We start from the raw sequence: 20,774 nt of genomic DNA, 5'->3' as shown, positions 1-20,774 counted from the left end.
CCAAGTGGATGTAATTGTGATTGACGCTGTAGGAGAGAGGAATAACGTCGCGGGAGAGACAAAAAGTGAGTAAAAAACACCCTAAGTATGTTTAGAACTAAAATTGAACTTTCTTCTGTCGATTCTTGTCTTTTTTCTGAATACTCACTAAATATAGCGACAAAGTCGCTAAGTTGGCAACACTGGTGAGAGGTGGGTAGCGAGATATCAGTAATCAATTGTAATCACATACTATTTCTGTCACGAGATATGAGTAAACATTCAGAATCATACACTATTTCTTCATAATGTTGGTCGTTCGAGGACACTGCATTTCTCATTTGGCTCTCGAGCTTAAAAATGGTAAAAACGTCTGAAACAGCATAGTAAGTCTTAACTCGTTAAAAAAAAACTTCTAAAATTAAATTGCAGTGCCGTGACCCGGATTCGAACCTGGGGTTGCTGCGACCAAACGAAGAGTACTAACCACTATACGAGAGTACTAACCACTATACGATCACGGCTGGCTTCAAGAGCTGACTTTGTAAAGCCTACATAGGCTGTGAAAGTGATGTGCACAAGCTGGCTAAACTCTTTTCATTTTGGTCTCGATAATGAATAAACTGAAGAAACAGTGGAGCTTTACACAGTCGGTAGGTTTTTTCACATTCGAAAAGTGCCCTTTTTCCGTGACATTGGAATATCTCAATTGCATCCTCCTCACGTCATCTAATTCTCTAAACCCATTGGTGAGAAAACCTGAGTGCCCTCCCCTCTGACCTTCTCCACCAATGTGAACAATAAAAAGGTACTGCTGAGATTTGAACTCAGGATCTCCTGTTTACTAGACAGGCACTTTAACCAACTAAGCCACAGCACCCATAAAAGTCATATATGTTGCAGATGTGAACACCCACACCTATTTGAATCAAACCAGTCTCATTAATTTAACCCACATCTCTGTTTAGCAAAATCGCATCACAAAAGATGATTTACTAATATTGGAAACAATACAGACAACTTCAATTGTCTAGCAACAGGGTTTCTTAAGCTACGTTTCGGGACGCAAAGTGGGCCTGAGCATGTGAGAGGTAGTGTTGCCAAATCCTCAGTAAGGAAAGTAGCTATTGGTGGTCCTAAAAGTAGCTAGAAGTCGCTAAATGACATCATCACATAATTTTCATAATTGGCCAAGTGGATGTAATTGTGATTGACGCTGTAGGAGAGAGGAATAACGTCGCGGGAGAGACAAAAAGTGAGTAAAAAACACCCTAAGTATGTTTAGAACTAAAATTGAACTTTCTTCTGTCGATTCTTGTCTTTTTTCTGAATACTCACTAAATATAGCGACAAAGTCGCTAAGTTGGCAACACTGGTGAGAGGTGGGTAGCGAGATATCAGTAATCAATTGTAATCACATACTATTTCTGTCACGAGATATGAGTAAACATTCAGAATCATACACTATTTCTTCATAATGTTGGTCGTTCGAGGACACTGCATTTCTCATTTGGCTCTCGAGCTTAAAAATGGTAAAAACGTCTGAAACAGCATAGTAAGTCTTAACTCGTTAAAAAAAAACTTCTAAAATTAAATTGCAGTGCCGTGACCCGGATTCGAACCGGGGTTGCTGCGACCACAACGCAGAGTACTAACCACTATACGATCACGGCTGGCTTCAAGAGCTGACTTTGTAAAGCCTACATAGGCTGTGAAAGTGATGTGCACAAGCTGGCTAAACTCTTTTCATTTTGGTCTCGATAATGAATAAACTGAAGAAACAGTGGAGCTTTACACAGTCGGTAGGTTTTTTCACATTCGAAAAGTGCCCTTTTTCCGTGACATTGGAATATCTCAATTGCATCCTCCTCACGTCATCTAATTCTCTAAACCCATTGGTGAGAAAACCTGAGTGCCCTCCCCTCTGACCTTCTCCACCAATGTGAACAATAAAAAGGTACTGCTGAGATTTGAACTCAGGATCTCCTGTTACTAGACAGGCACTTTAACCAACTAAGCCACAGCACCCATAAAAGTCATATATGTTGCAGATGTGAACACCCACACCTATTTGAATCAAACCAGTCTCATTAATTTAACCCACATCTCTGTTTAGCAAAATCGCATCACAAAAGAGATGTCTTTTACTAATATTGGAAACAATACAGACAACTTCAATTGTCTAGCAACAGGGTTTCTTAAGCTACGTTTCGGGACGCAAAGTGGGCCTGAGCATGTGAGAGGTAGTGTTGCCAAATCCTCAGTAAGGAAAGTAGCTATTGGTGGTCCTAAAAGTAGCTAGAAGTCGCTAAATGACATCATCACATAATTTTCATAATTGGCCAAGTGGATGTAATTGTGATTGACGCTGTAGGAGAGAGGAATAACGTCGCGGGAGAGACAAAAAGTGAGTAAAAAACACCCTAAGTATGTTTAGAACTAAAATTGAACTTTCTTCTGTCGATTCTTGTCTTTTTTCTGAATATCACTTAAATATAGCGACAAAGTCGCTAAGTTGGCAACACTGGTGAGAGGTGGGTAGCGAGATATCAGTAATCAATTGTAATCACATACTATTTCTGTCACGAGATATGAGTAAACATTCAGAATCATACACTATTTCTTCATAATGTTGGTCGTTCGAGGACACTGCATTTCTCATTTGGCTCTCGAGCTTAAAAATGGTAAAAACGTCTGAAACAGCATAGTAAGTCTTAACTCGTTAAAAAAAAAAACTTCTAAAATTAAATTGCAGTGCCGTGACCCGGATTCGAACCGGGGTTGCTGCGACCACAACGCAGAGTACTAACCACTATACGATCACGGCTGGCTTCAAGAGCTGACTTTGTAAAGCCTACATAGGCTGTGAAAGTGATGTGCACAAGCTGGCTAAACTCTTTTCATTTTGGTCTCGATAATGAATAAACTGAAGAAACAGTGGAGCTTTACACAGTCGGTAGGTTTTTTCACATTCGAAAAGTGCCCTTTTTCCGTGACATTGGAATATCTCAATTGCATCCTCCTCACGTCATCTCTAATTCTCTAAACCCATTGGTGAGAAAACCTGAGTGCCCTCCCCTCTGACCTTCTCCACCAATGTGAACAATAAAAAGGTACTGCTGAGATTTGAACTCAGGATCTCCTGTTTACTAGACAGGCACTTTAACCAACTAAGCCACAGCACCCATAAAAGTCATATATGTTGCAGATGTGAACACCCACACCTATTTGAATCAAACCAGTCTCATTAATTTAACCCACATCTCTGTTTAGCAAAATCGCATCACAAAAGAGATGTCTTTTACTAATATTGGAAACAATACAGACAACTTCAATTGTCTAGCAACAGGGTTTCTTAAGCTACGTTTCGGGACGCAAAGTGGGCCTGAGCATGTGAGAGGTAGTGTTGCCAAATCCTCAGTAAGGAAAGTAGCTATTGGTGGTCCTAAAAGTAGCTAGAAGTCGCTAAATGACATCATCACATAATTTTCATTGTGATTGACGCTGTAGGAGAGAGGAATAACGTCGCGGGAGAGACAAAAAGTGAGTAAAAAACACCCTAAGTATGTTTAGAACTAAAATTGAACTTTCTTCTGTCGATTCTTGTCTTTTTTCTGAATACTCACTAAATATAGCGACAAAGTCGCTAAGTTGGCAACACTGGTGAGAGGTGGGTAGCGAGATATCAGTAATCAATTGTAATCACATACTATTTCTGTCACGAGATATGAGTAAACATTCAGAATCATACACTATTTCTTCATAATGTTGGTCGTTCGAGGACACTGCATTTCTCATTTGGCTCTCGAGCTTAAAAATGGTAAAAACGTCTGAAACAGCATAGTAAGTCTTAACTCGTTAAAAAAAAAAACTTCTAAAATTAAATTGCAGTGCCGTGACCCGGATTCGAACCGGGGTTGCTGCGACCACAACGCAGAGTACTAACCACTATACGATCACGGCTGGCTTGGCTTCAAGAGCTGACTTTGTAAAGCCTACATAGGCTGTGAAAGTGATGTGCACAAGCTGGCTAAACTCTTTTCATTTTGGTCTCGATAATGAATAAACTGAAGAAACAGTGGAGCTTTACACAGTCGGTAGGTTTTTTCACATTCGAAAAGTGCCCTTTTTCCGTGACATTGGAATATCTCAATTGCATCCTCCTCACGTCATCTCTAATTCTCTAAACCCATTGGTGAGAAAACCTGAGTGCCCTCCCCTCTGACCTTCTCCACCAATGTGAACAATAAAAAGGTACTGCTGAGATTTGAACTCAGGATCTCCTGTTTACTAGACAGGCACTTTAACCAACTAAGCCACAGCACCCATAAAAGTCATATATGTTGCAGATGTGAACACCCACACCTATTTGAATCAAACCAGTCTCATTAATTTAACCCACATCTCTGTTTAGCAAAATCGCATCACAAAAGAGATGTCTTTTACTAATATTGGAAACAATACAGACAACTTCAATTGTCTAGCAACAGGGTTTCTTAAGCTACGTTTCGGGACGCAAAGTGGGCCTGAGCATGTGAGAGGTAGTGTTGCCAAATCCTCAGTAAGGAAAGTAGCTATTGGTGGTCCTAAAAGTAGCTAGAAGTCGCTAAATGACATCATCACATAATTTTCATAATTGGCCAAGTGGATGTAATTGTGATTGACGCTGTAGGAGAGAGGAATAACGTCGCGGGAGAGACAAAAAGTGAGTAAAAAACACCCTAAGTATGTTTAGAACTAAAATTGAACTTTCTTCTGTCGATTCTTGTCTTTTTTCTGAATACTCACTAAATATAGCGACAAAGTCGCTAAGTTGGCAACACTGGTGAGAGGTGGGTAGCGAGATATCAGTAATCAATTGTAATCACATACTATTTCTGTCACGAGATATGAGTAAACATTCAGAATCATACACTATTTCTTCATAATGTTGGTCGTTCGAGGACACTGCATTTCTCATTTGGCTCTCGAGCTTAAAAATGGTAAAACGTCTGAAACAGCATAGTAAGTCTTAACTCGTTAAAAAAAAAACTTCTAAAATTAAATTGCAGTGCCGTGACCCGGATTCGAACCGGGGTTGCTGCGACCACAACGCAGAGTACTAACCACTATACGATCACGGCTGGCTTCAAGAGCTGACTTTGTAAAGCCTACATAGGCTGTGAAAGTGATGTGCACAAGCTGGCTAAACTCTTTTCATTTTGGTCTCGATAATGAATAAACTGAAGAAACAGTGGAGCTTTACACAGTCGGTAGGTTTTTTCACATTCGAAAAGTGCCCTTTTTCCGTGACATTGGAATATCTCAATTGCATCCTCCTCACGTCATCTCTAATTCTCTAAACCCATTGGTGAGAAAACCTGAGTGCCCTCCCCTCTGACCTTCTCCACCAATGTGAACAATAAAAAGGTACTGCTGAGATTTGAACTCAGGATCTCCTGTTTACTAGACAGGCACTTTAACCAACTAAGCCACAGCACCCATAAAAGTCATATATGTTGCAGATGTGAACACCCACACCTATTTGAATCAAACCAGTCTCATTAATTTAACCCACATCTCTGTTTAGCAAAATCGCATCACAAAAGAGATGTATTTTACTAATATTGGAAACAATACAGACAACTTCAATTGTCTAGCAACAGGGTTTCTTAAGCTACGTTTCGGGACGCAAAGTGGGCCTGAGCATGTGAGAGGTAGTGTTGCCAAATCCTCAGTAAGGAAAGTAGCTATTGGTGGTCCTAAAAGTAGCTAGAAGTCGCTAAATGACATCATCACATAATTTTCATAATTGGCCAAGTGGATGTAATTGTGATTGACGCTGTAGGAGAGAGGAATAACGTCGCGGGAGAGACAAAAAGTGAGTAAAAAACACCCTAAGTATGTTTAGAACTAAAATTGAACTTTCTTCTGTCGATTCTTGTCTTTTTTCTGAATACTCACTAAATATAGCGACAAAGTCGCTAAGTTGGCAACACTGGTGAGAGGTGGTAGCGAGATATCAGTAATCAATTGTAATCACATACTATTTCTGTCACGAGATATGAGTAAACATTCAGAATCATACACTATTTCTTCATAATGTTGGTCGTTCGAGGACACTGCATTTCTCATTTGGCTCTCGAGCTTAAAAATGGTAAAAACGTCTGAAACAGCATAGTAAGTCTTAACTCGTTAAAAAAAAAAAAACTTCTAAAATTAAATTGCAGTGCCGTGACCCGGATTCGAACCGGGGTTGCTGCGACCACAACGCAGAGTACTAACCACTATACGATCACGGCTGGCTTCAAGAGCTGACTTTGTAAAGCCTACATAGGCTGTGAAAGTGATGTGCACAAGCTGGCTAAACTCTTTTCATTTTGGTCTCGATAATGAATAAACTGAAGAAACAGTGGAGCTTTACACAGTCGGTAGGTTTTTTCACATTCGAAAAGTGCCCTTTTTCCGTGACATTGGAATATCTCAATTGCATCCTCCTCACGTCATCTCTAATTCTCTAAACCCATTGGTGAGAAAACCTGAGTGCCCTCCCCTCTGACCTTCTCCACCAATGTGAACAATAAAAAGGTACTGCTGAGATTTGAACTCAGGATCTCCTGTTTACTAGACAGGCACTTTAACCAACTAAGCCACAGCACCCATAAAAGTAAAATATGTTGCAGATGTGAACACCCACACCTATTTGAATCAAACCAGTCTCATTAATTTAACCCACATCTCTGTTTAGCAAAATCGCATCACAAAAGAGATGTCTTTTACTAATATTGGAAACAATACAGACAACTTCAATTGTCTAGCAACAGGGTTTCTTAAGCTACGTTTCGGGACGCAAGTGGGCCTGAGCATGTGAGAGGTAGTGTTGCCAAATCCTCAGTAAGGAAAGTAGCTATTGGTGGTCCTAAAAGTAGCTAGAAGTCGCTAAATGACATCATCACATAATTTTCATAATTGGCCAAGTGGATGTAATTGTGATTGACGGTGTAGGAGAGAGGAATAATCGCGGGAGAGACAAAAAGTGAGTAAAAAACACCCTAAGTATGTTTAGAACTAAAATTGAACTTTCTTCTGTCGATTCTTGTCTTTTTTCTGAATACTCACTAAATATAGCGACAAAGTCGCTAAGTTGGCAACACTGGTGAGAGGTGGGTAGCGAGATATCAGTAATCAATTGTAATCACATACTATTTCTGTCACGAGATATGAGTAAACATTCAGAATCATACACTATTTCTTCATAATGTTGGTCGTTCGAGGACACTGCATTTCTCATTTGGCTCTCGAGCTTAAAAATGGTAAAAACGTCTGAAACAGCATAGTAAGTCTTAACTCGTTAAAAAAAAAAACTTCTAAAATTAAATTGCAGTGCCGTGACCCGGATTCGAACCGGGGTTGCTGCGACCACAACGCAGAGTACTAACCACTATACGATCACGGCTGGCTTCAAGAGCTGACTTTGTAAAGCCTACATAGGCTGTGAAAGTGATGTGCACAAGCTGGCTAAACTCTTTTCATTTTGGTCTCGATAATGAATAAACTGAAGAAACAGTGGAGCTTTACACAGTCGGTAGGTTTTTTCTCATTCGAAAAGTGCCCTTTTTCCGTGACATTGGAATATCTCAATTGCATCCTCCTCACGTCATCTCTAATTCTCTAAACCCATTGGTGAGAAAACCTGAGTGCCCTCCCCTCTGACCTTCTCCACCAATGTGAACAATAAAAAGGTACTGCTGAGATTTGAACTCAGGATCTCCTGTTTACTAGACAGGCACTTTAACCAACTAAGCCACAGCACCCATAAAAGTCAAATATGTTGCAGATGTGAACACCCACACCTATTTGAATCAAACCAGTCTCATTAATTTAACCCACATCTCTGTTTAGCAAAATCGCATCACAAAAGAGATGTCTTTTACTAATATTGGAAACAATACAGACAACTTCAATTGTCTAGCAACAGGGTTTCTTAAGCTACGTTTCGGGACGCAAAGTGGGCCTGAGCATGTGAAGGTAGTGTTGCCAAATCCTCAGTAAGGAAAGTAGCTATTGGTGGTCCTAAAAGTAGCTAGAAGTCGCTAAATGACATCATCACATAATTTTCATAATTGGCCAAGTGGATGTAATTGTGATTGACGCTGTAGGAGAGAGGAATAACGTCGCGGGAGAGACAAAAAGTGAGTAAAAAACACCCTAAGTATGTTTAGAACTAAAATTGAACTTTCTTCTGTCGATTCTTGTCTTTTTTCTGAATACTCACTAAATATAGCGACAAAGTCGCTAAGTTGGCAACACTGGTGAGAGGTGGGTAGCGAGATATCAGTAATCAATTGTAATCACATACTATTTCTGTCACGAGATATGAGTAAACATTCAGAATCATACACTATTTCTTCATAATGTTGGTCGTTCGAGGACACTGCATTTCTCATTTGGCTCTCGAGCTTAAAAATGGTAAAAACGTCTGAAACAGCATAGTAAGTCTTAACTCGTTAAAAAAAAAACTTCTAAAATTAAATTGCAGTGCCGTGACCCGGATTCGAACCGGGGTTGCTGCGACCACAACGCAGAGTACTAACCACTATACGATCACGGCTGGCTTCAAGAGCTGACTTTGTAAAGCCTACATAGGCTGTGAAAGTGATGTGCACAAGCTGGCTAAACTCTTTTCATTTTGGTCTCGATAATGAATAAACTGAAGAAACAGTGGAGCTTTACACAGTCGGTAGGTTTTTTCACATTCGAAAAGTGCCCTTTTTCCGTGACATTGGAATATCTCAATTGCATCCTCCTCACGTCATCTCTAATTCTCTAAACCCATTGGTGAGAAAACCTGAGTGCCCTCCCCTCTGACCTTCTCCACCAATGTGAACAATAAAAAGGTACTGCTGAGATTTGAACTCAGGATCTCCTGTTTACTAGACAGGCACTTTAACCAACTAAGCCACAGCACCCATAAAAGTCATATATGTTGCAGATGTGAACACCCACACCTATTTGAATCAAACCAGTCTCATTAATTTAACCCACATCTCTGTTTAGCAAAATCGCATCACAAAAGAGATGTCTTTTACTAATATTGGAAACAATACAGACAACTTCAATTGTCTAGCAACAGGGTTTCTTAAGCTACGTTTCGGGACGCAAAGTGGGCCTGAGCATGTGAGAGGTAGTGTTGCCAAATCCTCAGTAAGGAAAGTAGCTATTGGTGGTCCTAAAAGTAGCTAGAAGTCGCTAAATGACATCATCACATAATTTTCATAATTGGCCAAGTGGATGTAATTGTGATTGACGCTGTAGGAGAGAGGAATAACGTCGCGGGAGAGACAAAAAGTGAGTAAAAAACACCCTAAGTATGTTTAGAACTAAAATTGAACTTTCTTCTGTCGATTCTTGTCTTTTTTCTGAATACTCACTAAATATAGCGACAAAGTCGCTAAGTTGGCAACACTGGTGAGAGGTGGGTAGCGAGATATCAGTAATCAATTGTAATCACATACTATTTCTGTCACGAGATATGAGTAAACATTCAGAATCATACACTATTTCTTCATAATGTTGGTCGTTCGAGGACACTGCATTTCTCATTTGGCTCTCGAGCTTAAAAATGGTAAAAACGTCTGAAACAGCATAGTAAGTCTTAACTCGTTAAAAAAAAAAACTAAAATTAAATTGCAGTGCCGTGACCCGGATTCGAACCGGGGTTGCTGCGACCACAACGCAGAGTACTAACCACTATACGATCACGGCTGGCTTCAAGAGCTGACTTTGTAAAGCCTACATAGGCTGTGAAAGTGATGTGCACAAGCTGGCTAAACTCTTTTCATTTTGGTCTCGATAATGAATAAACTGAAGAAACAGTGGAGCTTTACACAGTCGGTAGGTTTTTTCACATTCGAAAAGTGCCCTTTTTCCGTGACATTGGAATATCTCAATTGCATCCTCCTCACGTCATCTCTAATTCTCTAAACCCATTGGTGAGAAAACCTGAGTGCCCTCCCCTCTGACCTTCTCCACCAATGTGAAACAATAAAAAGGTACTGCTGAGATTTGAACTCAGGATCTCCTGTTTACTAGACAGGCACTTTAACCAACTAAGCCACAGCACCCATAAAAGTCATATATGTTGCAGATGTGAACACCCACACCTATTTGAATCAAACCAGTCTCATTAATTTAACCCACATCTCTGTTTAGCAAAATCGCATCACAAAAGAGATGTCTTTTACTAATATTGGAAACAATACAGACAACTTCAATTGTCTAGCAACAGGGTTTCTTAAGCTACGTTTCGGGACGCAAAGTGGGCCTGAGCATGTGAGAGGTAGTGTTGCCAAATCCTCAGTAAGGAAAGTAGCTATTGGTGGTCCTAAAAGTAGCTAGAAGTCGCTAAATGACATCATCACATAATTTTCATAATTGGCCAAGTGGATGTAATTGTGATTGACGCTGTAGGAGAGAGGAATAACGTCGCGGGAGAGACAAAAAGTGAGTAAAAAACACCCTAAGTATGTTTAGAACTAAAATTGAACTTTCTTCTGTCGATTCTTGTCTTTTTTCTGAATACTCACTAAATATAGCGACAAAGTCGCTAAGTTGGCAACACTGGTGAGAGGTGGGTAGCGAGATATCAGTAATCAATTGTAATCACATACTATTTCTGTCACGAGATATGAGTAAACATTCAGAATCATACACTATTTCTTCATAATGTTGGTCGTTCGAGGACACTGCATTTCTCATTTGGCTCTCGAGCTTAAAAATGGTAAAAACGTCTGAAACAGCATAGTAAGTCTTAACTCGTTAAAAAAAAAAAACTTCTAAAATTAAATTGCAGTGCCGTGACCCGGATTCGAACCGGGGTTGCTGCGACCACAACGCAGAGTACTAACCACTATACGATCACGGCTGGCTTCAAGAGCTGACTTTGTAAAGCCTACATAGGCTGTGAAAGTGATGTGCACAAGCTGGCTAAACTCTTTTCATTTTGGTCTCGATAATGAATAAACTGAAGAAACAGTGAGCTTTACACAGTCGGTAGGTTTTTTCACATTCGAAAAGTGCCCTTTTTCCGTGACATTGGAATATCTCAATTGCATCCTCCTCACGTCATCTCTAATTCTCTAAACCCATTGGTGAGAAAACCTGAGTGCCCTCCCCTCTGACCTTCTCCACCAATGTGAACAATAAAAAGGTACTGCTGAGATTTGAACTCAGGATCTCCTGTTTACTAGACAGGCACTTTAACCAACTAAGCCACAGCACCCATAAAAGTCATATATGTTGCAGATGTGAACACCCACACCTATTTGAATCAAACCAGTCTCATTAATTTAACCCACATCTCTGTTTAGCAAAATCGCATCACAAAAGAGATGTCTTTTACTAATATTGGAAACAATACAGACAACTTCAATTGTCTAGCAACAGGGTTTCTTAAGCTACGTTTCGGGACGCAAAGTGGGCCTGAGCATGTGAGAGGTAGTGTTGCCAAATCCTCAGTAAGGAAAGTAGCTATTGGTGGGTCCTAAAAGTAGCTAGAAGTCGCTAAATGACATCATCACATAATTTTCATAATTGGCCAAGTGGATGTAATTGTGATTGACGCTGTAGGAGAGAGGAATAACGTCGCGGGAGAGACAAAAAGTGAGTAAAAAACACCCTAAGTATGTTTAGAACTAAAATTGAACTTTCTTCTGTCGATTCTTGTCTTTTTTCTGAATACTCACTAAATATAGCGACAAAGTCGCTAAGTTGGCAACACTGGTGAGAGGTGGGTAGCGAGATATCAGTAATCAATTGTAATCACATACTATTTCTGTCACGAGATATGAGTAAACATTCAGAATCATACACTATTTCTTCATAATGTTGGTCGTTCGAGGACACTGCATTTCTCATTTGGCTCTCGAGCTTAAAAATGGTAAAAACGTCTGAAACAGCATAGTAAGTCTTAACTCGTTAAAAAAAAAACTTCTAAAATTAAATTGCAGTGCCGTGACCCGGATTCGAACCGGGGTTGCTGCGACCACAACGCAGAGTACTAACCACTATACGATCACGGCTGGCTTCAAGAGCTGACTTTGTAAAGCCTACATAGGCTGTGAAAGTGATGTGCACAAGCTGGCTAAACTCTTTTCATTTTGGTCTCGATAATGAATAAACTGAAGAAACAGTGGAGCTTTACACAGTCGGTAGGTTTTTTCACATTCGAAAAGTGCCCTTTTTCCGTGACATTGGAATATCTCAATTGCATCCTCCTCACGTCATCTAATTCTCTAAACCCATTGGTGAGAAAACCTGAGTGCCCTCCCCTCTGACCTTCTCCACCAATGTGAACAATAAAAAGGTACTGCTGAGATTTGAACTCAGGATCTCCTGTTTACTAGACAGGCACTTTAACCAACTAAGCCACAGCACCCATAAAAGTCATATATGTTGCAGATGTGAACACCCACACCTATTTGAATCAAACCAGTCTCATTAATTTAACCCACATCTCTGTTTAGCAAAATCGCATCACAAAGAGATGTCTTTTACTAATATTGGAAACAATACAGACAACTTCAATTGTCTAGCAACAGGGTTTCTTAAGCTACGTTTCGGGACGCAAAGTGGGCCTGAGCATGTGAGAGGTAGTGTTGCCAAATCCTCAGTAAGGAAAGTAGCTATTGGTGGTCCTAAAAGTAGCTAGAAGTCGCTAAATGACATCATCACATAATTTTCATAATTGGCCAAGTGGATGTAATTGTGATTGACGCTGTAGGAGAGAGGAATAACGTCGCGGGAGAGACAAAAAGTGAGTAAAAAACACCCTAAGTATGTTTAGAACTAAAATTGAACTTTCTTCTGTCGATTCTTGTCTTTTTTCTGAATACTCACTAAATATAGCGACAAAGTCGCTAAGTTGGCAACACTGGTGAGAGGTGGGTAGCGAGATATCAGTAATCAATTGTAATCACATACTATTTCTGTCACGAGATATGAGTAAACATTCAGAATCATACACTATTTCTTCATAATGTTGGTCGTTCGAGGACACTGCATTTCTCATTTGGCTCTCGAGCTTAAAAATGGTAAAAACGTCTGAAACAGCATAGTAAGTCTTAACTCGTTAAAAAAAAAACTTCTAAAATTAAATTGCAGTGCCGTGACCCGGATTCGAACCGGGGTTGCTGCGACCACAACGCAGAGTACTAACCACTATACGATCACGGCTGGCTTCAAGAGCTGACTTTGTAAAGCCTACATAGGCTGTGAAAGTGATGTGCACAAGCTGGCTAAACTCTTTTCATTTTGGTCTCGATAATGAATAAACTGAAGAAACAGTGGAGCTTTACACAGTCGGTAGGTTTTTTCACATTCGAAAAGTGCCCTTTTTCCGTGACATTGGAATATCTCAATTGCATCCTCCTCACGTCATCTAATTCTCTAAACCCATTGGTGAGAAAACCTGAGTGCCCTCCCCTCTGACCTTCTCCACCAATGTGAACAATAAAAAGGTACTGCTGAGATTTGAACTCAGGATCTCTCCTGTTTACTAGACAGGCACTTTAACCAACTAAGCCACAGCACCCATAAAAGTCATATATGTTGCAGATGTGAACACCCACACCTATTTGAATCAAACCAGTCTCATTAATTTAACCCACATCTCTGTTTAGCAAAATCGCATCACAAAAGAGATGTCTTTTACTAATATTGGAAACAATACAGACAACTTCAATTGTCTAGCAACAGGGTTTCTTAAGCTACGTTTCGGGACGCAAAGTGGGCCTGAGCATGTGAGAGGTAGTGTTGCCAAATCCTCAGTAAGGAAAGTAGCTATTGGTGGTCCTAAAAGTAGCTAGAAGTCGCTAAATGACATCATCACATAATTTTCATAATTGGCCAAGTGGATGTAATTGTGATTGACGCTGTAGGAGAGAGGAATAACGTCGCGGGAGAGACAAAAAGTGAGTAAAAAACACCCTAAGTATGTTTAGAACTAAAATTGAACTTTCTTCTGTCGATTCTTGTCTTTTTTCTGAATACTCACTAAATATAGCGACAAAGTCGCTAAGTTGGCAACACTGGTGAGAGGTGGGTAGCGAGATATCAGTAATCAATTGTAATCACATACTATTTCTGTCACGAGATATGAGTAAACATTCAGAATCATACACTATTTCTTCATAATGTTGGTCGTTCGAGGACACTGCATTTCTCATTTGGCTCTCGAGCTTAAAAATGGTAAAAACGTCTGAAACAGCATAGTAAGTCTTAACTCGTTAAAAAAAAACATCTAAAATTAAATTGCAGTGCCGTGACCCGGATTCGAACCGGGGTTGCTGCGACCACAACGCAGAGTACTAACCACTATACGATCACGGCTGGCTTGAAGAGCTGACTTTGTAAAGCCTACATAGGCTGTGAAAGTGATGTGCTGTGAAAGTTGTGCACAAGCTGGCTAAACTCTTTTCATTTTGGTCTCGATAATGAATAAACTGAAGAAACAGTGGAGCTTTACACAGTCGGTAGGTTTTTTCACATTCGAAAAGTGCCCTTTTTCCGTGACATTGGAATATCTCAATTGCATCCTCCTCACGTCATCTAATTCTCTAAACCCATTGGTGAGAAAACCTGAGTGCCCTCCCCTCTGACCTTCTCCACCAATGTGAACAATAAAAAGGTACTGCTGAGATTTGAACTCAGGATCTCCTGTTTACTAGACAGGCACTTTAACCAACTAAGCCACAGCACCCATAAAAGTCATATATGTTGCAGATGTGAACACCCACACCTATTTGAATCAAACCAGTCTCATTAATTTAACCCACATCTCTGTTTAGCAAAATCGCATCACAAAAGAGATGTCTTTTACTAATATTGGAAACAATACAGACAACTTCAATTGTCTAGCAACAGGGTTTCTTAAGCTACGTTTCGGGACGCAAAAAGTGGGCCTGAGCATGTGAGAGGTAGTGTTGCCAAATCCTCAGTAAGGAAAGTAGCTATTGGTGGTCCTAAAAGTAGCTAGAAGTCGCTAAATGACATCATCACATAATTTTCATAATTGGCCAAGTGGATGTAATTGTGATTGACGCTGTAGGAGAGAGGAATAACGTCGCGGGAGAGACAAAAAGTGAGTAAAAAACACCCTAAGTATGTTTAGAACTAAAATTGAACTTTCTTCTGTCGATTCTTGTCTTTTTTCTGAATACTCACTAAATATAGCGACAAAGTCGCTAAGTTGGCAACACTGGTGAGAGGTGGGTAGCGAGATATCAGTAATCAATTGTAATCACATACTATTTCTGTCACGAGATATGAGTAAACATTCAGAATCATACACTATTTCTTCATAATGTTGGTCGTTCGAGGACACTGCATTTCTCATTTGGCTCTCGAGCTTAAAAATGGTAAAAACGTCTGAAACAGCATAGTAAGTCTTAACTCGTTAAAAAAAAAAAAACTTCTAAAATTAAATTGCAGTGCCGTGACCCGGATTCGAACCGGGGTTGCTGCGACCACAACGCAGAGTACTAACCACTATACGATCACGGCTGGCTTCAAGAGCTGACTTTGTAAAGCCTACATAGGCTGTGAAAGTGATGTGCACAAGCTGGCTAAACTCTTTTCATTTTGGTCTCGATAATGAATAAACTGAAGAAACAGTGGAGCTTTACACAGTCGGTAGGTTTTTTCACATTCGAAAAGTGCCCTTTTTCCGTGACATTGGAATATCTCAATTGCATCCTCCTCACGTCATCTAATTCTCTAAACCCATTGGTGAGAAAACCTGAGTGCCCTCCCCTCTGACCTTCTCCACCAATGTGAACAATAAAAAGGTACTGCTGAGATTTGAACTCAGGATCTCCTGTTTACTAGACAGGCACTTTAACCAACTAAGCCACAGCACCCATAAAAGTCATATATGTTGCAGATGTGAACACCCACACCTATTTGAATCAAACCAGTCTCATTAATTTAACCCACATCTCTGTTTAGCAAAATCGCATCACAAAAGAGATGTCTTTTACTAATATTGGAAACAATACAGACAACTTCAATTGTCTAGCAACAGGGTTTCTTAAGCTACGTTTCGGGACGCAAAGTGGGCCTGAGCATGTGAGAGGTAGTGTTGCCAAATCCTCAGTAAGGAAAGTAGCTATTGGTGGTCCTAAAAGTAGCTAGAAGTCGCTAAATGACATCATCACATAATTTTCATAATTGGCCAAGTGGATGTAATTGTGATTGACGCTGTAGGAGAGAGGAATAACGTCGCGGGAGAGACAAAAAGTGAGTAAAAAACACCCTAAGTATGTTTAGAACTAAAATTGAACTTTCTTCTGTCGATTCTTGTCTTTTTTCTGAATACTCACTAAATATAGCGACAAAGTCGCTAAGTTGGCAACACTGGTGAGAGGTGGGTAGCGAGATATCAGTAATCAATTGTAATCACATACTATTTCTGTCACGAGATATGAGTAAACATTCAGAATCATACACTATTTCTTCATAATGTTGGTCGTTCGAGGACACTGCATTTCTCATTTGGCTCTCGAGCTTAAAAATGGTAAAAACGTCTGAAACAGCATAGTAAGTCTTAACTCGTTAAAAAAAAACTTCTAAAATTAAATTGCAGTGCCGTGACCCGGATTCGAACCGGGGTTGCTGCGACCACAACGCAGAGTACTAACCACTATACGATCACGGCTGGCTTGAAGAGCTGACTTTGTAAAGCCTACATAGGCTGTGAAAGTGATGTGCACAAGCTGGCTAAACTCTTTTCATTTTGGTCTCGATAATGAATAAACTGAAGAAACAGTGGAGCTTTACACAGTCGGTAGGTTTTTTCACATTCGAAAAGTGCCCTTTTTCCGTGACATTGGAATATCTCAATTGCATCCTCCTCACGTCATCTAATTCTCTAAACCCATTGGTGAGAAAACCTGAGCCTCCCCTCTGACCTTCTCCACCAATGTGAACAATAAAAAGGTACTGCTGAGATTTGAACTCAGGATCTCCTGTTTACTAGACAGGCACTTTAACCAACTAAGCCACAGCACCCATAAAAGTCATATATGTTGCAGATGTGAACACCCACACCTATTTGAATCAAACCAGTCTCATTAATTTAACCCACATCTCTGTTTAGCAAAATCGCATCACAAAAGAGATGTCTTTTACTAATATTGGAAACAATACAGACAACTTCAATTGTCTAGCAACAGGGTTTCTTAAGCTACGTTTCGGGACGCAAAGTGGGCCTGAGCATGTGAGAGGTAGTGTTGCCAAATCCTCAGTAAGGAAAGTAGCTATTGGTGGTCCTAAAAGTAGCTAGAAGTCGCTAAATGACATCATCACATAATTTTCATAATTGGCCAAGTGGATGTAATTGTGATTGACGCTGTAGGAGAGAGGAATAACGTCGCGGGAGAGACAAAAAGTGAGTAGTAAAACACCCTAAGTATGTTTAGAACTAAAATTGAACTTTCTTCTGTCGATTCTTGTCTTTTTTCTGAATACTCACTAAATATAGCGACAAAGTCGCTAAGTTGGCAACACTGGTGAGAGGTGGGTAGCGAGATATCAGTAATCAATTGTAATCACATACTATTTCTGTCACGAGATATGAGTAAACATTCAGAATCATACACTATTTCTTCATAATGTTGGTCGTTCGAGGACACTGCATTTCTCATTTGGCTCTCGAGCTTAAAAATGGTAAAAACGTCTGAAACAGCATAGTAAGTCTTAACTCGTTAAAAAAAAACTTCTAAAATTAAATTGCAGTGCCGTGACCCGGATTCGAACCGGGGTTGCTGCGACCACAACGCAGAGTACTAACCACTATACGATCACGGCTGGCTTGAAGAGCTGACTTTGTAAAGCCTACATAGGCTGTGAAAGTGATGTGCACAAGCTGGCTAAACTCTTTTCATTTTGGTCTCGATAATGAATAAACTGAAGAAACAGTGGAGCTTTACACAGTCGGTAGGTTTTTTCACATTCGAAAAGTGCCCTTTTTCCGTGACATTGGAATATCTCAATTGCATCCTCCTCACGTCATCTAATTCTCTAAACCCATTGGTGAGAAAACCTGAGTGCCCTCCCCTCTGACCTTCTCCACCAATGTGAACAATAAAAAGGTACTGCTGAGATTTGAACTCAGGATCTCCTGTTTACTAGACAGGCACTTTAACCAACTAAGCCACAGCACCCATAAAAGTCATATATGTTGCAGATGTGAACACCCACACCTATTTGAATCAAACCAGTCTCATTAATTTAACCCACATCTCTGTTTAGCAAAATCGCATCACAAAAGAGATGTCTTTTACTAATATTGGAAACAATACAGACAACTTCAATTGTCTAGCAACAGGGTTTCTTAAGCTACGTTTCGGGACGCAAAGTGGGCCTGAGCATGTGAGAGGTAGTGTTGCCAAATCCTCAGTAGGAAAGTAGCTATTGGTGGTCCTAAAAGTAGCTAGAAGTCGCTAAATGACATCATCACATAATTTTCATAATTGGCCAAGTGGATGTAATTGTGATTGACGCTGTAGGAGAGAGGAATAACGTCGCGGGAGAGACAAAAAGTGAGTAAAAAACACCCTAAGTATGTTTAGAACTAAAATTGAACTTTCTTCTGTCGATTCTTGTCTTTTTTCTGAATACTCACTAAATATAGCGACAAAGTCGCTAAGTTGGCAACACTGGTGAGAGGTGGGTAGCGAGATATCAGTAATCAATTGTAATCACATACTATTTCTGTCACGAGATATGAGTAAACATTCAGAATCATACACTATTTCTTCATAATGTTGGTCGTTCGAGGACACTGCATTTCTCATTTGGCTCTCGAGCTTAAAAATGGTAAAAACGTCTGAAACAGCATAGTAAGTCTTAACTCGTTAAAAAAAAAATTATCTAAAATTAAATTGCAGTGCCGTGACCCGGATCGAACCGGGGTTGCTGCGACCACAACGCAGAGTACTAACCACTATACGATCACGGCTGGCTTGAAGAGCTGACTTTGTAAAGCCTACATAGGCTGTGAAAGTGATGTGCACAAGCTGGCTAAACTCTTTTCATTTTGGTCTCGATAATGAATAAACTGAAGAAACAGTGGAGCTTTACACAGTCGGTAGGTTTTTTCACATTCGAAAAGTGCCCTTTTTCCGTGACATTGGAATATCTCAATTGCATCCTCCTCACGTCATCTAATTCTCTAAACCCATTGGTGAGAAAACCTGAGTGCCCTCCCCTCTGACCTTCTCCACCAATGTGAACAATAAAAAGGTACTGCTGAGATTTGAACTCAGGATCTCCTGTTTACTAGACAGGCACTTTAACCAACTAAGCCACAGCACCCATAAAAGTCATATATGTTGCAGATGTGAACACCCACACCTATTTGAATCAAACCAGTCTCATTAATTTAACCCACATCTCTGTTTAGCAAAATCGCATCACAAAAGAGATGTCTTTTACTAATATTGGAAACAATACAGACAACTTCAATTGTCTAGCAACAGGGTTTCTTAAGCTACGTTTCGGGACGCAAAGTGGGCCTGAGCATGTGAGAGGTAGTGTTGCCAAATCCTCAGTAAGGAAAGTAGCTATTGGTGGTCCTAAAAGTAGCTAGAAGTCGCTAAATGACATCATCACATAATTTTCATAATTGGCCAAGTGGATGTAATTGTGATTGACGCTGTAGGAGAGAGGAATAACGTCGCGGGAGAGACAAAAAGTGAGTAAAAAACACCCTAAGTATGTTTAGAACTAAAATTGAACTTTCTTCTGTCGATTCTTGTCTTTTTTCTGAATACTCACTAAATATAGCGACAAAGTCGCTAAGTTGGCAACACTGGTGAGAGGTGGGTAGCGAGATATCAGTAATCAATTGTAATCACATACTATTTCTGTCACGAGATATGAGTAAACATTCAGAATCATACACTATTTCTTCATAATGTTGGTCGTTCGAGGACACTGCATTTCTCATTTGGCTCTCGAGCTTAAAAATGGTAAAAACGTCTGAAACAGCATAGTAAGTCTTAACTCGTTAAAAAAACATCTAAAATTAAATTGCAGTGCTTCTAAAATTAAATTGCAGTGCCGTGACCCGGATTCGAACCGGGGTTGCTGCGACCACAACGCAGAGTACTAACCACTATACGATCACGGCTGGCTTGAAGAGCTGACTTTGTAAAGCCTACATAGGCTGTGAAAGTGATGTGCACAAGCTGGCTAAACTCTTTTCATTTTGGTCTCGATAATGAATAAACTGAAGAAACAGTGGAGCTTTACACAGTCGGTAGGTTTTTTCACATTCGAAAAGTGCCCTTTTTCCGTGACATTGGAATATCTCAATTGCATCCTCCTCACGTCATCTAATTCTCTAAACCCATTGGTGAGAAAACCTGAGTGCCCTCCCCTCTGACCTTCTCCACCAATGTGAACAATAAAAAGGTACTGCTGAGATTTGAACTCAGGATCTCCTGTTTACTAGACAGGCACTTTAACCAACTAAGCCACAGCACCCATAAAAGTCATATATGTTGCAGATGTGAACACCCACACCTATTTGAATCAAACCAGTCTCATTAATTTAACCCACATCTCTGTTTAGCAAAATCGCATCACAAAAGAGATGTCTTTTACTAATATTGGAAACAATACAGACAACTTCAATTGTCTAGCAACAGGGTTTCTTAAGCTACGTTTCGGGACGCAAAGTGGGCCTGAGCATGTGAGAGGTAGTGTTGCCAAATCCTCAGTAAGGAAAGTAGCTATTGGTGGTCCTAAAAGTA

General features: G+C 40.1%; 33 non-coding genes across 33 annotated transcripts; all 33 read right to left on the bottom strand.

Moving 5' to 3' along the window:
- Positions 1–785: 785 nt before the first annotated feature.
- Positions 786–859, bottom strand: trnat-agu. Its single transcript has one exon. It is a non-coding gene; the product is annotated as a tRNA-Thr (tRNA).
- A 721-nt stretch (positions 860–1,580) lies between these two features.
- On the bottom strand, positions 1,581–1,652 carry trnah-gug. The gene has a single exon. It is a non-coding gene; the product is annotated as a tRNA-His (tRNA).
- A 1,082-nt stretch (positions 1,653–2,734) lies between these two features.
- trnah-gug lies at positions 2,735–2,806 on the bottom strand. Its single transcript has one exon. It is a non-coding gene; the product is annotated as a tRNA-His (tRNA).
- A 284-nt stretch (positions 2,807–3,090) lies between these two features.
- On the bottom strand, positions 3,091–3,164 carry trnat-agu. Its single transcript has one exon. It is a non-coding gene; the product is annotated as a tRNA-Thr (tRNA).
- A 706-nt stretch (positions 3,165–3,870) lies between these two features.
- Positions 3,871–3,942, bottom strand: trnah-gug. Its single transcript has one exon. It is a non-coding gene; the product is annotated as a tRNA-His (tRNA).
- A 289-nt stretch (positions 3,943–4,231) lies between these two features.
- trnat-agu lies at positions 4,232–4,305 on the bottom strand. The gene has a single exon. It is a non-coding gene; the product is annotated as a tRNA-Thr (tRNA).
- Positions 4,306–5,030: 725 nt separating this feature from the next.
- Positions 5,031–5,102, bottom strand: trnah-gug. Its single transcript has one exon. It is a non-coding gene; the product is annotated as a tRNA-His (tRNA).
- Positions 5,103–5,386: 284 nt separating this feature from the next.
- Positions 5,387–5,460, bottom strand: trnat-agu. Its single transcript has one exon. It is a non-coding gene; the product is annotated as a tRNA-Thr (tRNA).
- Positions 5,461–6,188: 728 nt separating this feature from the next.
- trnah-gug lies at positions 6,189–6,260 on the bottom strand. Its single transcript has one exon. It is a non-coding gene; the product is annotated as a tRNA-His (tRNA).
- Positions 6,261–6,544: 284 nt separating this feature from the next.
- On the bottom strand, positions 6,545–6,618 carry trnat-agu. Its single transcript has one exon. It is a non-coding gene; the product is annotated as a tRNA-Thr (tRNA).
- A 724-nt stretch (positions 6,619–7,342) lies between these two features.
- trnah-gug lies at positions 7,343–7,414 on the bottom strand. Its single transcript has one exon. It is a non-coding gene; the product is annotated as a tRNA-His (tRNA).
- A 284-nt stretch (positions 7,415–7,698) lies between these two features.
- On the bottom strand, positions 7,699–7,772 carry trnat-agu. The gene has a single exon. It is a non-coding gene; the product is annotated as a tRNA-Thr (tRNA).
- A 725-nt stretch (positions 7,773–8,497) lies between these two features.
- trnah-gug lies at positions 8,498–8,569 on the bottom strand. Its single transcript has one exon. It is a non-coding gene; the product is annotated as a tRNA-His (tRNA).
- Positions 8,570–8,853: 284 nt separating this feature from the next.
- On the bottom strand, positions 8,854–8,927 carry trnat-agu. Its single transcript has one exon. It is a non-coding gene; the product is annotated as a tRNA-Thr (tRNA).
- A 724-nt stretch (positions 8,928–9,651) lies between these two features.
- trnah-gug lies at positions 9,652–9,723 on the bottom strand. The gene has a single exon. It is a non-coding gene; the product is annotated as a tRNA-His (tRNA).
- Positions 9,724–10,008: 285 nt separating this feature from the next.
- Positions 10,009–10,082, bottom strand: trnat-agu. The gene has a single exon. It is a non-coding gene; the product is annotated as a tRNA-Thr (tRNA).
- A 728-nt stretch (positions 10,083–10,810) lies between these two features.
- Positions 10,811–10,882, bottom strand: trnah-gug. Its single transcript has one exon. It is a non-coding gene; the product is annotated as a tRNA-His (tRNA).
- Positions 10,883–11,165: 283 nt separating this feature from the next.
- On the bottom strand, positions 11,166–11,239 carry trnat-agu. Its single transcript has one exon. It is a non-coding gene; the product is annotated as a tRNA-Thr (tRNA).
- A 727-nt stretch (positions 11,240–11,966) lies between these two features.
- On the bottom strand, positions 11,967–12,038 carry trnah-gug. The gene has a single exon. It is a non-coding gene; the product is annotated as a tRNA-His (tRNA).
- Positions 12,039–12,320: 282 nt separating this feature from the next.
- Positions 12,321–12,394, bottom strand: trnat-agu. The gene has a single exon. It is a non-coding gene; the product is annotated as a tRNA-Thr (tRNA).
- A 725-nt stretch (positions 12,395–13,119) lies between these two features.
- On the bottom strand, positions 13,120–13,191 carry trnah-gug. Its single transcript has one exon. It is a non-coding gene; the product is annotated as a tRNA-His (tRNA).
- Positions 13,192–13,473: 282 nt separating this feature from the next.
- trnat-agu lies at positions 13,474–13,549 on the bottom strand. Its single transcript has one exon. It is a non-coding gene; the product is annotated as a tRNA-Thr (tRNA).
- Positions 13,550–14,274: 725 nt separating this feature from the next.
- trnah-gug lies at positions 14,275–14,346 on the bottom strand. The gene has a single exon. It is a non-coding gene; the product is annotated as a tRNA-His (tRNA).
- Positions 14,347–14,642: 296 nt separating this feature from the next.
- Positions 14,643–14,716, bottom strand: trnat-agu. The gene has a single exon. It is a non-coding gene; the product is annotated as a tRNA-Thr (tRNA).
- A 731-nt stretch (positions 14,717–15,447) lies between these two features.
- Positions 15,448–15,519, bottom strand: trnah-gug. The gene has a single exon. It is a non-coding gene; the product is annotated as a tRNA-His (tRNA).
- A 282-nt stretch (positions 15,520–15,801) lies between these two features.
- On the bottom strand, positions 15,802–15,875 carry trnat-agu. Its single transcript has one exon. It is a non-coding gene; the product is annotated as a tRNA-Thr (tRNA).
- Positions 15,876–16,600: 725 nt separating this feature from the next.
- trnah-gug lies at positions 16,601–16,672 on the bottom strand. Its single transcript has one exon. It is a non-coding gene; the product is annotated as a tRNA-His (tRNA).
- A 279-nt stretch (positions 16,673–16,951) lies between these two features.
- Positions 16,952–17,025, bottom strand: trnat-agu. Its single transcript has one exon. It is a non-coding gene; the product is annotated as a tRNA-Thr (tRNA).
- Positions 17,026–17,751: 726 nt separating this feature from the next.
- Positions 17,752–17,823, bottom strand: trnah-gug. The gene has a single exon. It is a non-coding gene; the product is annotated as a tRNA-His (tRNA).
- A 282-nt stretch (positions 17,824–18,105) lies between these two features.
- trnat-agu lies at positions 18,106–18,179 on the bottom strand. The gene has a single exon. It is a non-coding gene; the product is annotated as a tRNA-Thr (tRNA).
- Positions 18,180–19,258: 1,079 nt separating this feature from the next.
- On the bottom strand, positions 19,259–19,332 carry trnat-agu. The gene has a single exon. It is a non-coding gene; the product is annotated as a tRNA-Thr (tRNA).
- A 745-nt stretch (positions 19,333–20,077) lies between these two features.
- On the bottom strand, positions 20,078–20,149 carry trnah-gug. The gene has a single exon. It is a non-coding gene; the product is annotated as a tRNA-His (tRNA).
- A 282-nt stretch (positions 20,150–20,431) lies between these two features.
- On the bottom strand, positions 20,432–20,505 carry trnat-agu. The gene has a single exon. It is a non-coding gene; the product is annotated as a tRNA-Thr (tRNA).
- Positions 20,506–20,774: the final 269 nt, after the last annotated feature.

Source organism: Oncorhynchus gorbuscha, linkage group LG10, assembly GCF_021184085.1.
Source record: "Oncorhynchus gorbuscha isolate QuinsamMale2020 ecotype Even-year linkage group LG10, OgorEven_v1.0, whole genome shotgun sequence".
Classification (NCBI taxonomy): Eukaryota; Metazoa; Chordata; class Actinopteri; order Salmoniformes; family Salmonidae; genus Oncorhynchus; species Oncorhynchus gorbuscha.
Note: the sequence above shows the minus strand (reverse complement) of the source record. Positions and strands in the feature narration are given on the sequence as shown.